The following is a 12,621-nucleotide window of genomic DNA, read 5'->3' on the forward strand; positions in this document are numbered from 1 at the left end:
GCACAATGGCCACTCAGAACGGAGAGTGGTAAGAGGAGACAAGGTCACTTAAACTATCTCACCAAGACAAGTACAGCTGAAAGTATCGTAGAGAAAAGATGGGTTATAAACCTAATGGACCCTAGGGGCAGGAGAGGGAGAAAGGGGTGGCTATATTGAGTAACAGGCTTTAGAGGAACCAGAGGGGGCAACTGATGGCTTTACTACATAATGGGCAATAGGGGCGAAAGACAGTGGAGACAGAAAGGGGAACTTATACAGTAAAGGGGGAAATAAAGGCAGCAGAGGTGGAAGTGGAGAAAAGAATTCCCCCAGTTCTTAGTGGATGCTAGGGACAATCAAGAGTGAAAGGGAGAAAGGGCTGGTAGACTGTCTCCAACTCCATTACTCTCCATAGTGCCCATTATTGCTGTCTTTGCCTTCCCCAAGCACTGCTGCCCCTTATGGCCATTAGGCTGTATTGCTATCTGTGCCTTTACCAGCCTTTGCTTCCCCTAGTGGCCATTAGGCTGTACTGCTCTCGGTGCCTTCCCTAATTGTTGCCCCTAGTGGCCATTTAGTTGTATTGCTGTCTCTGAGCCCTGAACACTATTACTGTTCCTAGGAGCCATTATACCAGTGGTCTCCAACCTTTTTACATCCAAGATCACTTTTTAAATCTCAGAACAGGCAAAAATCTATTGCCCCGCCCCTTCCTTGAAGCCCCACCCCTTCCTTGAAGCCCCACCCTCTCTATTCTCCTCCTGTCCATCACTGGCTGTCCCCAGCCCTCACTTAACACTCTGATAAAGTTTATTTTTAAATTATGCAATATATAAAATTAAAATCACGTGTTTATAGTTATGAAATAAATGGTCTGTTTTTTATTCATGCTATTTAAATCTAAAATGAAACATTTATAACTATACATTTTGTGGGGAAAGAGTTCTGCAGCTGGGGGCAGGGGAGAGGGAACAGGGTGCTGGGAGGGCAGAGGACAGGGTTCTGCAGCTGGGGACAGGGTGCCCAGTGGAGACAGAGTTTGGGGAATGGGGACAGGAATAAGGGCAGAGTTTTGGGGACAGAATTCTGTGGCTGGGAACGGGAGTGGGGACAGAGCTCTGTGGCTGGGGACAAGGGAGTGGGGACAGGAATGGGGACAGAGTTCTGTAGCTGGAGAGTGGGGGCTGGAGAGTGGGGTGCCAGTGGAGGCAGAGAGTCCCCTGCATTTGCCTCCTTCCAGGATTCCCCCTTCCCCCCCCCCCCAGGACAAACCAGCGTGTGCCTGCCCTGGGGCCGACTCCCCACCGCCCGCGCAGGGAAGCTTCGTGTGCACGTGCCCCGGCGCCAACCCCCCGCACCCCAGCACAGGGAAGCTCCACGCACACCTGCCCCAGGGCCAACCCCTCCTCCCCACGCACCTCCCCGGGGCTGACTCACCTCTCCTGTGCAGTGCAGGGAGCCGATGCTCCCTCCCGCAGTACATCCGGCAGAGCAGCTAGAGCACTTCCGGAATCGCTGGAATTGGCGCTAAGCTGCGGGACTTCTGTCCATCCCCGGGAAGCCAGCACTACCTCAATTTTCACTTGAGGTAGGTAGTGAGACTTCTCGGGGATGGGAGGGAAATGGGGGTGGGGCAGAGAGGACGCCTTGCGATCGACTGATAGAGGCCTCGCATGTTGGTGACCACAGCATTAGACTGTTTTGCTATCTGTCTCACCCAGCCATTCCTGCCCCTACTGGCCATTGGGCTGTATTGCTGTCTGTTCCTTCCCCAATCATTCTTGCCCCTACTGGCCATTGGGCTATATTGCTGTTTCTGAGCCCCCAACATCATTGCTGTTCCTAGTGGCCATTAGGCTGTATCGCTGTCTGTGCCTTCCCCAGCCATTGCTGCCCCCAGTGGTCAGAAGGCTGAATTGCTGTTAGTGCCTTCCCCAAGCATTCCTGACCCTACTGATTGTTAGGCTGTATTACTGTCTTTTCCTTCCCGAAGCATTGCTACCCCTAGTGGCTGTCATGACCATGAGAGATGGGCAGCAGCCTGGGGACTAAGGGGTTAACTGTATCTAGTCAGGTATCTGCTCCACCAATAGAAATGCAGGTAGGAATTTCAAACTGGGACAAAGGATTTTTTGGTTTTTCTCTCCTTTGTCCCTGAGCAGTTTCTCTTCAGCTACTGAGGGAGACAGACATGCCTCTCTCCCCAAGAAAAGACTCTTCACTATCTGTAAGTAGGGTAAAGTTTAGATAAAGCTGTTAGGTTTTATTGTTTGGGAAATGGGATCTGAAGTCTGTGCATTTAAAAATGTTTTTTTTCTCTCCTTTGTAACTAAGCTTTTGGCCCATGGGGGTCCCCCATGAGTATATTAATTGGTGACTTTTCCATCTAGTCATTATGCTTGTAACAGGTGTATTGTGGTGTTAATTAAAGTTTTCTTTTTTTTTTATTAACCTGGTATTGGTTAATTTTTGTGTGTCCTGGTTTTACTTTAGGGCTGAGATTTCCCAAGTGATCTCTTCCCTGGTTTTCTTACCATTACTTGGGTCGTGGCAGCAGATTTTTATCCCTAAAATCTAGGTTTTCAAGATTTTGGGGGGAAGTTTTATACCAAAGCCTGGAAAGATGAGATTTTGGGGTACTTTTGCAGGGCCCCACTTGTGAATTCATCGTGCCAGAGTGGGGATTTAGCCTTGGCAGTGGCCGTAAAGCTTTTTTGCTTTCTGTGCTTTCCCCAGCCATTTCTGCCCCTAGTGGCTATAAGGCTGAATTGCTGCCTGTGTTTTCCTCCAGCATTGCTGCCCCTGCTGAAGATTAGGCTGTGTTGCTGTCTATGCCTTCCCCAGACATTGCTGCCCCTAGTGGTCATTAGACTGTTTTGCTTTCTGTGCCTTCCCCATCCCTAGTGGCTGTTAGGCTGTGTTGCTGTCTGTGCCATCCCCAGCCACTGCTGCCCATAGTGGTCACTGAGCTGCTTTGCTATCGGTGAATACTGGAAGCCCCAGCTCTCCTTCAGATATCTATTGTATTGTTCAGTCTTTCAACATAGGAAAGAGAAAACATGGAATGTGAGTTGTGCCAAATAAGTGAAACAAGAACTGATTGAACTAAAAATGTAAATACATCATTAACTTTTACATTGTGCAATTTTTGTTGCATTTAACAATTTTCATCTTAAATCATAAATCTTTAGTGCTTTTCATGAGACCCAAACCTGCCATCCATCTGTGTGCAGAATACCCATTGCTTTCAATAGGTTCCACCTGTGGAGGATTTGCAAGATCAGGCCTGTTGCTCCCTTTATTCTGAGTAAGAATTGTTTCCTTTTGGGGTGGGAGGATTAGCTTGGTTTACAGATACAAATATCCAAATTCCTTTTTGACCGGACAAGAAAATTTCGACTTGTATGTAGTCTGAGTGGTTTATACATAAGAACATTGCATAAAGATGTGGTCGCCTCATCTCAAAAAAGATATAGTAACATTGGAAAAGGTTTAGAAAGGGTATAAAAATGATAAGGGGTTTGGAACAGGCCCCTTATGAAGAGAGATTAAAAAGATTTGGACTTTTCATCTTAGAAAAATGGAGACTAAGGGGGGATATGAAAGAGGTCTACAAAATCATGACTGGAGTGGAAAAAGTGAATAAGGAAAACTTATTCACTTGTTCCAATAATATAAGAACTAGGGGTCACCAAATGAAATTAATAGGTAGCAGGTTTAAAACAAACAAGGGGTAGGTTTTCTTCACTCATCACACAATCAACCTGTGGAACTCCTTGTCAGAGGATGTTGTGAAGACTAGGACTTTAACAGGCTTCAAAAAAAGAGCTAGATAAATTCATGGAGGTTAAATCTATCAATAGCTATTAGCCAGGATGGGTAGGAATGGTGTTCGTAGCCTATGTTTGCCTGAAAATGGATGACAGGAGAGGGATCACATGATCATTACCTGTTCTACTCACTCCCAATGGGGCATCTGGCATTGGCCACTGTTGCAAGACAGGTCACTGGGCTAGATGAACCTTTAGCTGTTTGTATGGCTTATTTGATATCTTAATTTACAGCAAGGTAAAAAAAATCTAATATTTTGCTTTTATATACATTCCAACAACTTTGTAAAACATTAAAAAAGAGCTAGCAAAATATTGTATTATCTTTTCTTCTAAGATTTAAATTTTCGTGGCTCTATTTTTTTGTTCATTTATGAACACAAGTATGTTGGGTGTTGCAAATATATTGATCTATAGCATGGATCAGCAACCTTTTCAAACCAAAGCCAAACTACATAAAAATTCAGAACAAGTGGTCAACAAAGAGCCATATAAGAACGCCTATTTGCAGGATTGAAAACATACAACTTAATATTATTGGTAACTGGCATGATGATTAATAATAGCATAAATTAAACATTGTACTCAGACTTTATTAAAATGGGACTTCTGCTGCTGCTGGAGGTGCAGGATTCAGAGTTAACGTGTATGAGGGGCTCAGGGAAGGGGGTTGGGGTGTGGGGAGGTGTAGGGGACAAGCGCTGAGCGTGAATATAGGTGGGGAGGCTGAGGTCAGATTACCTTACCTGGCCAAAGCTGAGCTGCTGCACCTGGGCAGCAGTGGCTGGATGAGGGGTGGGTCAGGATTGCCACAGCCAGATTGTGGTCTCCCCTCCTACCCATGTTGTAGTAGGAGTGGGGCTGACACCAGCCCTTCCTGCAGCCAGATGGCGGCCTGCCCCAGGATCGGGGTTGGGGACAGTGCAGCCTGATGGGGGCCGGGCCTCCATTTGGGCCTTGTTGCCCAGGCTTCATTCTAAATGAAGTAAAATATTGATGTCCAACACAGAAGGTTTCAACATTGTCTTTAGTTATAGCAGGAGTCGGGAGCCACTGTGTCACACAAAAATCAGTCGGGAACCATATAAGTGAGAAGCAAAAAAAAACCCTCCAATCTTCCCTGTCCCCCAACTCTCACTAAAGTAGTCTCCAACTGAAACACCTCACTCCCTGGTGCTCCAGGCAATGGTGGAGGAAGGGAACAGGGAGAACTGAGTTTCAAGGCCTCAGGCCAGATTAATTCTTCCGGGGTTCCAGGGAAAGGGGTTCCATGCTCTGGAGAGGGGCCAAAAATGAGGTGTTAAGTGTGTGGGACAGGACTGCAAGTGAATGGATAGGGATGGGGGTGCAGGATATGGGTGGGATGTGGGCTCCGGGAGGGGGTGAGGATGTGAGGTCTGAGTGGGAGTGGGCTTGTAGTAGGGTGCATGGCCAGGAGGAAGGGAGAGAGGCAAGAGAAGGTGCAGGAACAGTCTGGAGGTAGTATGTTTGGCCAAAGAGTAAGGTGCCAGAGCAGGCTTGGGGTAGGGTGTCCGGGCAGGAGGGAGGTGCTGAAGCAAGAGAGTATGCAGGAGCAGGATGGGAGTAGGTGTCTGGCCGGGGGGAGGGTGCAGGAACAGACTAGAGGTGTGGGGTTTTAGTGGAGGAGGTTACATGGGAGAGTGTGGGGTCTGGGCATGATGGGAAGGGAGGCACTTACTTGTTTTTGCATCACGTGCTGGTCCCAGGCTTCCATTGGTCAGATTCTTGGAAAGCCTTCAGGAAGCGCATCCATGTGCTCCTGTTCCCCCAGGGGGAAGGGAAGTGGCAGTGTGTGCAGATGGTTTTGGCTCCTCTTCTTCCCCATGAGCCAGATTTGATAGTGAAGGCTCGGGGCTCCCCCGATCCTCTCCCCCCCACAGGAAGACAGTGCTGACGCACTAATCTTGAGGGGGCTGTGAGGCTGGAGCACCAGCACAGGCTCCCTGCTATGGGGATGTGTGGGGGGGAGGGAACTGAAGTCGAGCAGCAAAAGACCCATATCTGGCTCCCTACTGAACCACATTTGGCTTGGGAGCCATAGGTTGCCAACCCCTGATCTACAGGAAACAGTGAATATGAATGCATTTGCAATCTATTCTAAATACTCAGTGTCAACATAGAAATCATTAGTGTCACTTATGAATATGGCTTGAATATCAGTAATTCAATGGCTAAGATTTATTTAAATAACTCATATGTAAAAGCACCTTATTTATTCCTTAGGGAGCCTCCATTATGTGGATGCTTTCCAGCTTTCTGATTGAGTGCTGGTTGCTCAAAGCACTCAATGCAAGTTTAGAAAACTAACTTTTTCATCTGGGATAAGCCATTTGAAAATAACAATGAGCAGGAATGAGTGATTATTGTATTTGTTTCATTGCAGTCACAGCTGAAAGCATTTTCTCTCTCAAGTATTAACCAAGATGTTCTGTGGATTCATATACAAATAGTATTTATGTTGTAAGTACTTTTGCTTCAATGGCTGGGGTGAGCCAAATTCTAGACAAATAACTACGGATGTGAAAGTGTAACCATGTACTTGGTTAATGGATGAGTCTGGGCTCATTGGTTAATGTTCACAGTAACATGCAGACTCCCCGTACCCATGGAGAAATGGCTTAAAGCCTGCTATTGGAGTGCACCAGTTCCCAAGGAACAGCCTGCCACGCCCATGCTGCTGCCTCTGTTACAACAGCAGTTACAACAGCATTGCATAGAACCTTTTCTGAGCTTTATTACGATGTGGCTTTAATAGCTTTTTCTTTTATAAAGAGAAGTTACTCACCTTGAGCAGTAACGATGGTTTTTCAAGATGTGTCCCCCCGTGGGTGCTCCACCGTTAGTGTCGGGCTCGTCCTGGCACCGCAGTTTGGAGTTTTGATGAGCAGTTACCAGCCAGACCACGCATGCGTTCATGCCTTTTGATCTGTTGCGCGGTCCAGCTCCCACCAGTTCCTCGAGACCACCCCGTCATCTGAAAGATATAATAGAGAATCCAAAGCAGGGAGGAGGACGGGCAGTGGAGCACCCAAGGGGACACAAATCTCGAAGAACCATCGTTACTGCACAAAGTGAGTAACTTCTCTTTCTTCTTCAAGTGGTGTCCCCGTGGGTGCTCAACTGTTGGTGCATATGTAGCAGCATTCAAGACGAAAGGAAGGTGGGTCTCAGATTTATGACATGACTACGGTCGATAGGACCGTGGATGCCAGAAGGGTATCTGGCATTTGAGAGTGCAGAATTGCGTAATGCCTCATGAAGGTATCATTGGTGGACCAGGTGGCCACTCTACAAATGTCTCTAAGGGGAATCCCCTGTAAAAATGCTGTTGATGTCGCAATGGCCCTGGTAGAGTGTGCTATTGGGGTCTGAGGTAACAGTTCGTTTCTTAGGGCATAGCATTGCTAAATACATGCCACCACCAAGTTGGAGATCCTCTTCAGTGGTTTCCCCTTCGTACAATCTGAAATAGAAACGAATAGACAATCTATGTAGAATGCTAATGCTCTACGCACATCGAGGAGATGAAACTTCATCTCGGCTGTTGTTTGGTGCGGTTTCGGGTAGAAAGTGAGAAGCACAATTGGTTCATTGAGATGAAACTCGGAACATACTTTGGGAACAAAGGATGGATGAGGACATAACACAACCCTGTCCTTACTGAAGATGATATACGGTGGGGTTGACATTAGGGTGGCCAGTTCACTCACCCTGAAAGCAGAAGCGATAGCTAATAGAAAAATCACCTTCGGTGTCATTATATAGAGAGAACAAGTAGCAAGGAGCTCAAAGGGGGCGCGAGTCGAAGTATCAAGGACCATTTCTAAGTTCCAAAGGGGTGGTGGTGGTCTATGAGGTGGATATAGATTAGAAAGGCCCTTTAAGAATCTCCTTGTAGTGGGGTGCGCAAAGATTGAGAACCCCGTATAGGCTGGTGAAAGGGGGTGATAGCAGCCAAATGTACCCGTATTAATGGAAGGACCAGGTCTGCGTCTGAGGTACAAAATGTAATCCAGGATATTCTCCAAAGATGTAGAGGTTGGTTCCAAACTATGATCAGAACACCAGTGTTGGAATCTGCACTATTTGTGCAGGTATGTGACCAGGGTAGACTGCTTCCTGCTATGCAAGAGGACGTCCTTCACACATTGTGAGCATAATGAATGTCCTTGGCTGAACCAAGAAGGAACCACGCTGTCAGTTTGAGCATGTGTGGCTGGGGGTGGAGTAGAGTCCCTGATCTCTGAGTCAGCAGATCGTAGTGTAGCGGAAGATGGTAAGGTGGCTGAGGAGACATCTGGTAAAGGTATGGGAACCATGGTTGTCATGGCCAAAACGGTGCTATTAGTATCACCATGACTTTGTCTTTGCGAATTTTCTCCAGGACTCTGAAGATGAGGAAAACTGGAGGAAACGCGTACAGCAAAGGTCCCTTCCAGGATTGGAGAAAGGCGTCTCCCAGAGATCCACGCCTGATGCCCACTCTGGAGCAATACCGCTGACATTTCTTGTTTGCTCTGGAAGCAAAGAGATCTATTTCTTGTAAGCCCCATAGAAGGAATATAGGGCGAAGGTATCTGGGGTGTTTCTCCCATTCGTGATTCGGTGTGAAGTGTGTACTCAGCTGGTCTGCCATAACATTGTCTACTCCTGGTAGGTACGAAGCTATTATTGTGACATTCTTTCGTATGCACCAATTACATAAACGAACTGCCTCGGTACACAGGGAGTGTGATCAGGCGCCTCCCTGGCGATTGATATAATTCATTGTTGATACACTGTCGGTTAAAAGTCCGACTACTCTGCCAGTGATGTATGTTTCGAAATGCTTGCATACATCAAAAATAGCTTTGAACTCCAAGAGGTTGATATGGTAAGTTGTCTGTTGGGTGGACCATCTGCCTTGGGCCAATATTGTTCCCATGTGAGCTCCCCATCCCATGAGGAATGCATCTGTGATTATATGTATGGAAGGCTGGTCCCGGTGGAAAGGTATGCCTGCCAGAAGATTTCTTGGTTTGGTCCACCATGTGAGGGACTGAAGTACATGCAGAGGAGGAGTTACTCGCTTGTGTACCTGCCCTTTTTGATGGGAGTAGACTATAGCGATCCAGTGTTGCAGACACGTAGGTGGTAGCGGCCGTATGTCCCATTAGTTGAAGTCATGTGAGAATAAGGACAGTAGGACTCAGTGTAACAGTGGTAATGAGATCCTGGATTGCTTGAAATCGTTGTTCTGGTAAGTATGCTCTGTCAGAGAGTCCAGTCAAGCACCTATGAATTCTATATTTTGAGTAGGTGTCAGAGTCGACTTCTGTGTATTGAGGAGCAGGTCTAAAAGCTCAAATACTTGTTTCGTTGTAGAAATCATACGTGTTTCTTTTTCCGATGTGCCTTTGATGAGGCAGTCGTCTAGGTAAGGAAATATAACGTGGTGTTTGCGTGGATATGCTGCTACCACAGCCAAAGTCTTCGAGAATACCCTTGGGGCCGAGGATAGACCGAATGGAAGTACTCAGTATTGGTAATGATCTCATCCTATCATAAACCAGAGGAAGTGTCTGTGTACTGGGTGAATTGTTATATGGAAGTACACATCCTGCAGGTCGAGGACCACGAACCAGTCTCCTTTGTCTAATGCTGTAATTATAGTCACTAGGGGTAGCCATTTTGAACCTTTGCTTGAGGAGGTAACGATTCAGTCTGCGCAGGTCCAGGATAGGCCTCCATCCTCCTGATTTCTTTGGGGGTAAGGCTATAATGTGAGTAGAATCCTCTGCCTCTGAATTCCTTGGGGATGATCTCTATTGCTCCAAGGTCAAGGAGACTTTTTTTAGAGTAAATATTTTGGCTCAGACAATATTTTAAAATTGAGTTTATTTAGTGTAATTCACTAAAGGATGAGAATTTGTGTGTATTAGAACTGGGGCCCAAAGTTTCTGGGAAACTGCCCACCACCAGTACTTGTAATATTTGCCAAAAGTCTGAATAAGCTGAACCCTGATGATTATATTTATTTCATTGCAGTCTGAAATATTAATAATGGACTTTTCATTATAACATCTGTACCAAGATATTGCGGAGCATCATGCTAGAACAGAGGGTCATAGTCTCCTATGGCTTACATTAAGTACTGAAATCAATCAAGCTCTGCCAATTTCCACTGATTGAGAATCCAGCCCTAACTCAGTTGTCAGGTGTTACATTATTTTATTAGTTAGTTTTCATAGTATCTATCTTATATTCTATATGCATTGAACAATGTCCCATACAATTAATTGTGTTTATTATTAATCACCCAATAGTACAGATACAGGGTAAAGGTAAAGAGAAAAGTAAAGAATTAAGTTATAAGAAATTAGCAATGTCATTTCAATAGTTTAGATTTCTGGTTGCGTTGGGTCCTTTTTATAGAATAATGATGATGATAATGATTTTTTCCTCCTGATTAACTATGATTCCCAATATAAAATACACATGAATGTAGAGTAAGCAGTTATAATTTCTCAAATATATTACTATATCCTGAAGAATATTGTGGGGACCAGTATAAATAAATGTTTCTAATTCAGCCCTTGATTGAAGGTTATAGATACACAGAGTGAAGGGCAGTTGCCAGCATCAGTAAAAAATATAAAGGGCTTCTGGACATGCCAAAACAGATTTCCAGTTTTAACATTAAATTTGTCCACCAGCATTATCAGTCAGGAACAATTTTACTAAAAAAGGACAGAAACGGTACTGCTTACAAATATTGTTTAGTTCATATTTTGAGCATTAGTTTATAAACTTACCTTTTACTGAAGAAAAATGTTGCATTAGCACATTATGTTTTGAACAGCCATTTGTGGGGTTTTTTCCCCTCTAGAATTGTCAAATAAAATCTGAGAGAGCCACGCGTTTGAAGAGGTATTGCATGTGACTCCCTTTGGCAAGACACTACTCCGGCCTGGATAACAGCTGTGTGAGGCCATTATGTGGCTGTGAGAGGCAGACACAGAGACCAAGATCTTTAAACATGGTAGCTAACTTGAGTAGCAGCTTTCTGCACCCTACATCCCTAACTCACTCCCACCCTGGCCCAGCCCTGAAATTGCTCCACCACCCAGTGCCCTCCTACACCTCACACCCCAACCCTGAGTCCACTCCCATGCTCCAAACTCCTTGCCCACAGTCTGGAGCCCTCTCCAGTACTTCAAATGCCCCAGAGCCATCCCAGAGCCCACAACCCCCAGTTGAAGCCCCCACCCCTCTCCTGCCTCAAGCTGCAGCCCCCTCCCACACTGAACCTCTCTGTTTTGGCCTCACTCCTGAGCATGGGGGCCCCACAAAATCTAATAGCTCTGAGTACCAGAAGAGTTAATCCAGCCCTGCTGTTCATTACCACCCACAGTTCCTCAAAACATTACTGCTTTCCAAGTATCTCAAGCCAACTAAATATAAATATCTGGTTTTCATTATATCTCAGTAGTGTAAGCTTGCATTTTTGTACCTGAATCTCACTTTGTTCTTTCCTAGTCATGTTTCTAACTTAGCATGATCCTTTTGTTTTATATCTGTACACAGAGATAACTTTGCACCTATAAGGTGGGTGCAAAACTGGCTGGATATCCATTCTCAGGGAGCAGTTATTAATGGTTCACAGTCATGCTCGAAAGGCATAAAAAGTGGGGTTCTGCAGGGGTATGTTTTGGGATGAGCCCTGTTCAATATCTTCATCAATGATTTAGATATTGGCATAAAGAGTAAATGATACAAAGCTGGGAGAGGTTGCAAGCACTTTGGAGGATATGGTCATAATTCAAAATTATCTGGACAAACTGGAGAAATGGCCTAAGGTAAATAGGATGAAGTTTAATAAGGACAAATGCAAAGTACTCTACTTAGGAAGGAACAATCAGTTTCACACATACAGAATGGGAAGTGGCTGTCTAGAAAGGAATACTATAGAAAAGGATCTAGGAGTCATAGCGGACCACAAGCTAAATATGAGTCAACAGTGTGACACTTGCAAAAAAAAGCAAACATGATTCTGGGACGCATTAAGAGGGGGGTTGCGAGTAAGACACAAGAAGTCATTCTTCTGCTCTACTCTGTGCTGATTAAGCCTCAAGTGGAGTATTGTGTCCAGTTCTGGGCACCACATTTCAAGAAAGATGTGGAGAAGTTGGAGAAGGTCCAGAGAAGAACAACAAAAAGATTAAAGGCCTAGAAGACATGATCCATGAGGGAAGACTGGAAGAATTGGGTTTGTTTAGTTTATAAAAAAGAAGACTGGGAAGGGACATAGCAGTTTTCAAGTATCTAAAAGGATGTTACAAGGAGGAGGGAGAAAAATTGTTCTCCTTGGGCTCTGGTGATAGGACAAGAAGCAATGGGCTTAAATTGCAGCAAAAGAGGTTTAGGTTGGACATGAGGAAAAACTTCCAACTGTCTGGATAAACACTGGAATCAATTGCCTAGAGAGGTTGTGGAATCTCCATCACTGGAGATATTTAAGAGCAGGTCGGATAGACAACTATCAAGGATGATCTATTCTAGATGGTGCTTGGTACTACCATGAGGACTTGATAATCTCTCAAGGTCCCTTTCAGTTCTAGTATTCTATATCTATTTCAACCTTTCTCTCCCCACATTTAACCTGCAGATTTAATTAGCATTCTATTTCTCTGTTCCGAACTATTAAAGTTGTTTGAAATTTCACAGCAGAACTACACATACTACAGTGGAAACATTACACCTGGCCCTGGCAGACAAATGCAGAAAAATTTGAAATTTCACAGAGATG

At 45.1% G+C, this 12,621-nt stretch overlaps 1 long non-coding RNA gene across 1 annotated transcript in view; it reads left to right on the forward strand.

Moving 5' to 3' along the window:
- LOC142829879 (uncharacterized) overlaps nucleotides 1–8,803 on the forward strand; it is a 43,960-nt gene extending 35,157 nt beyond the window's left edge. Inside the window, exon 3 of the long non-coding RNA XR_012904763.1 lies at nucleotides 8,218–8,803. This is a non-coding gene — a long non-coding RNA (uncharacterized LOC142829879). The remainder of the gene's footprint in view (nucleotides 1–8,217) is intronic.
- Nucleotides 8,804–12,621: the final 3,818 nt, after the last annotated feature.

Source organism: Pelodiscus sinensis, chromosome 6, assembly GCF_049634645.1.
Source record: "Pelodiscus sinensis isolate JC-2024 chromosome 6, ASM4963464v1, whole genome shotgun sequence".
NCBI classification, from domain to species: Eukaryota; Metazoa; Chordata; order Testudines; family Trionychidae; genus Pelodiscus; species Pelodiscus sinensis.